This window comes from Neofelis nebulosa, chromosome 3 (assembly GCF_028018385.1).
Source record: "Neofelis nebulosa isolate mNeoNeb1 chromosome 3, mNeoNeb1.pri, whole genome shotgun sequence".
Taxonomy (NCBI): Eukaryota; Metazoa; Chordata; class Mammalia; order Carnivora; family Felidae; genus Neofelis; species Neofelis nebulosa.
This window is the reverse complement of record NC_080784.1, coordinates 185,904,823-185,909,573: the sequence shown is the minus strand read 5'-3', so window position 1 is coordinate 185,909,573 and position 4,751 is coordinate 185,904,823.

Genomic DNA, 4,751 nt, shown 5'->3' with positions numbered 1-4,751 from the left:
TCTTGGAAAAGGCAGCTCTTGTGAGCCAAGCCAGCTCCACCTTCCGAGCCCACCCCTCCCATTCCCAGGCCAGTCTTGGGGCCCCGAGCCCAGATAGCCTGACTGTGAGTTAACCCTTGCCAGAGTGTCACTGCTCTCACACACCCTTGTGCACACACGGACACACTTGCACAGACACACACACACAAACACACACGCTTCCCCAGCACCTCTCTCCTCTGTGCAGGAACCTGTCACTAACCCAGACGTATGCAGAATAAAGCCCGGACTGGCTGTGTGAGACAGGAACAATTAACACGGTAACAGATACGATAATGCAGAGCGTCGTCGGGACTAAAGGACACGGAGGCACTGTGTTTCTACCTCCTTATATAAAAGCAATTAGTGCCTTTTTAGCTTTGGAACCATGCCCGGCAATGTGTGTAGATATAACTGTCCCATGGCTGTTGTTACCAACCACAGTGTTATTTCTTGCCATCTCTGCCCTTGTTAACCAAAAGGAGAGGGGTGTTTTTGGATATAGGTTTCTGGATCCTTAGTACAAAAAAAGTAAGGAAGGTTTTCCGTTCATTCATTTATTTGGTGGTCCATTCATTCGGCACATACTCGTTGAGTCAACCATCTGCCAGGCACTTTCTAAACACATGAGCAAGGAATGAACAAGATCCTTTCAGATAGTGTTAAGCACCATGAAGGGAGTAAAGCCAGAAGATGTAATGGAGAAGAATGGATTGGGGGTGCTGATTTAGATGAAGTGGTCAGGAAAGACCTCCCGAGAGAGGGGACACGATCTGAGACCTGGAAGACAAGGAGGAGGAAGCCTGGGAAGATCTGGGGAGAGTAGTTTCTTCTAGGCAGGAAGAACAGTATTTTTGGCAGAGGTCACGGTAAGTGCAAAGGCCCTGTGGTGGAAATAAGCGTGGCCCCTTTGGGGAACAGGCAACAGTAGGAGTGAGTGGGAGGCAAACAGTGAAAGCTAAGGTTAGAGAGGAAGACCAGCCTGGGTGTCTGGGTTTTCTTCGATGCCCTGTAGCCCTCGAAAGCCCCTCCGTATCCACCCTACAGATGGTCTCCTTGGTTCAGACCTTTGAGAAGCAGATGACAGCTGTGAGACCTGTGTTTTGGACACGCCACTTGGCTGGGCTGAGATCCATTCTATTTGTTAGATGCCTGCGGGGCCCTTGTGTGCTGACGGGGCTCTCAGTGGACAGCTACGCACATCTTTGCTGGACGCGGATGAACTAACTGGCATTTTTGCTGGGGAGGCTCAGGCTGTGGGCTGGGAAGACAGAGTGGCGCCTGTTTTCTTTGAAACTACGATCACGGACCCTAGAAGTGGGAGGAAGGTTGGAGAAGCTATCAGTGGTTATTAAGAGGATAGACCTTGGCATCAGACAGACCAGGAATCAAATCTGGGCTCCACGGGTCATGTGCTGGGAACTACCAGGCAAGTTTCTTAACCTAAGACTCACTCCCTTCTGTCAAATGGGGATCAGAATGGCTTCACAGATATTTGTTATGAAAACTGACTGCCTTAAGGCAATGTCAAGGCCTGGCACACTAAAAGTGTTCACCAAATCACAGATCACAATATTAATAGCCATCAGATCATAGTTGTTATTTTCCTTCTATGCAGGAGGAAACAGACTCAGAGTGGCTACGTGAGTTGCTCGTGAAAACCAGTGCTGGATACCCGCGCCTGGACCCCGCAACCCCATCCCCCCTCTACTTCCTGCAGCTTGGAACCTTCTTTGTTATCCTAGGGTCACGCAACCCATGTGTTGCCAGGACCCTCGTCTCTGCTCCTCCTTCCTGCCACGCGTCCTGTTGGCTGAATCTTTCCAGGATGTGGACCCTGCCCCCTAGGTGGGGGCCCAGTGCAGTGCTGTCCTGATCTGGGGCGGGAGAAACATTCAGATGTTGAGCCCCGGCAACAGCTAAATTCCACCCTTGTTCCCGGCAGCTGGCTGTTCAGCCACTTCAACAGGGCAGACATCGGCAGCCACAGAGGAGGCTCCTGCTGAGGTACCTCCCCTCCATCGGCAGCTGTTCTGGCGGTGGGAGGAGTGTGCTTCAGCAAGTCCAAGGGCAGGAGAGCAGCGGGCTTGGGCTGACCTGCCCTGAACTAACTTCCTCCCTCCCTTCCTCCTTTCCTTCTTTCCTTCCTCCCTCCCTCCCCCCTTCCTTCCTGCCTTCTTGCCTGCCTTCCTTCCTTCCGTCCTTCCTTCTTGCTTTTCTTCCCTTGCATTCTGCCTTCCTTCCTTCCTCCCTCCTTTCCTCTCTATTCCAATTTGGCTCAGGGGTTGGCAGAAGTGAGGGTGGAGTGTAGGAGGGTGGGTGCTAGAGATAATTGTAAACCCACAAGGAGTGAGTGTGGCACATCTGTGTACTGTCCTTTACAAACATTAGTGCACATCTGAAACACCTAGGTTAGTGCTTTAAAAAAAAAATGAGGATTTCCGGGCTTCCCTCCCAGGGATTCTGACCCTCCAGCCCAAGACCTGGGAATCTGCTTTTTTATCCCTGGGGATTTGGAGGCCAGTGATCTCAGGGTCACCTCTCGGGCAGCTCCCTGGAAGCCATTAAGAGCGTGAGCACAGGCGTCAGACTACAGGAGCCCAAGCCTGGCCTTCGCCATTGGCCAGCTGTGGAACATGAACAAATTACCTAACCTTTCTGAGCCTCAGCTTGCTCATCTATAAAATGGGGACAACATAAGGCTACCATAATGCTATACCATATGTAATACCATAAACAAAATACGTGGAAAGCACTTAGAACAATGCCTCACCATTAGTGGATCAGATCAACTCTCGGGGTGCTCTGTTTACCCCCGTGATCGCGGCCGCAGGGGAACGAGCCACGAGCAAAGTTAGCGGGGACCCTGTGCTCGTGAAATCCTCAGTCTGCTGTGGGAGACAGGTGATAATAAACTGGGCAAAATGGGAGTGCCCTTCTTACCTCGGAGTCTATCCCGTGATCGGGCATAGTTCTAGGCGAATCGATAGTAATGTGCTAAATTGAGTTGAAATAGTTTAAGTGCCCCTCTTCTCCAAGGCACACACCCCCGGGCGGCCTGAGCCTGGCTGTCTCCTGCACCCCACGAAGCCCTTGGGGTCACGGGGACTCTCTCCTCTGGCAAATCCTAGAAAGCCACAACTCGAGCAGCCTCACCTGGTTCTTAGGTAAAGAAATGGGTGGCTGCTCCCTAACCCATTCTCCACTTGATCTTAGCCAAAAGGCCGAGAAGCGATATCCCTAACCCGTTCTCAATATTAAGGAAGAATTGTTCTCAAACACACACACACCAAAAATGTGCGTGTGTTTTTTTTCCCCCTCATCGTCACACCAATCCCATGGTCGTTACAAATTTTGTAAAGCAACGGAGATACGCAGAATTATCGTGAATTTCAGGTCCCGGCATGATTCACTCTCAGTGCTGTGCCACTTTCTCAGACACAGTCCGGAGTCCATGGTCCGTAACAGGTTTGTTGTGGGGGCACCCAGTTCACAGGGCGGGCTGACGCTTCTTAACGTTCTCATGGCTCTGCTCTGCAATTCTCCCCGCACTCTGCTGCTCTCAGTGTGGCCCTCTCTCAATTTCTTACTCGTCACTCTCTTCCCAAACAGCCAGACTGCTGCCTGCTAAGCTTTCCTTCTTGTACTTCCTCTAACCGTCCAGGCTTCTGGAACTGGAGGACGGCTCTGGGTCACTCTAGGGGTGGACACGCTGATATGGTGGCGCACCCCTGCTCCCCCCCTCGAACGCATGTATCCACCCCGCCCCCCCCCCCCCCCCCCCCCCCCCCCCGCCAAGGTCCTCGCCCTCTGGCCATCCCTGGGGAAATCCCAGTGGCTCCTTTCTGATGAAGGCAGCCGCCTCATGTCTGTTGGATGAGGCAGTTGCTTGGCAAGCCACAGCTGGGTTGGGCAAGTTGCTTTGCCTATCTCACACTTTGTTTCCTCACCTGGCAAATGGCTTCACAGTGGTAGCCCCCAGGTCAGAGGACGGCTGGGACAGTACCTGTCACAGTGTGTGTAAAGCATCCAGGGGAGTGCTCGGCATTTCAGGAAGGTCCAGCAATTACTAATAACATTTATCATATTTCATATCGATAGGAATATTAGAAGCGTCCCCGGGGCGCCTGGGTGGCTCAGTCGGTTGAACGTCCAACTTTGACTCAGGTCATGATCTCACAGTGTGTGAGTTCAAGCTACGCATCAGGCTCTCCGCTGTCAGTTCGGGGCCCGCTTCAGATCCTCTGTCTCCCTCTCGCTCTGCACCGCCCCCCGCTCGTGCTCTCAAAAATAAATAAACATTAAAAAAAAAATTTTTTTTAAAGCTTCCTGAAGGCCACCGCCTCCAGGTAACATTTGTTCACGGTTAGGCGGAGATTTTTCTAGCCTTTTCCTCAAAACACATCTTTTGAAAAGCAAATTTGGAATCATCCTCTATGTATGGCATTTATCCCACTTACCGCTTTCTGAGCATGTAGTTTTTTTTTAAATTTTTTTTTAATGTTTTTATTTATTTTTGAGACAGAGAGAGACAGAGCATGAGCAGGGGAGGGAGGGGCAGAGAGAGGGGGAGACACAGACTCTGAAGCGGGCTCCAGGCTCCGAGCTGTCAGCACAGAGCCCGACGCGGGGCTGGAACTCACGGAGTGTGAGATCATGACCTGAGTGGAAGTCGGACGCTCAAGCGACTGAGCCACCCAGGTGCCCCTGAGCATGTAGTTTTAATGACAATT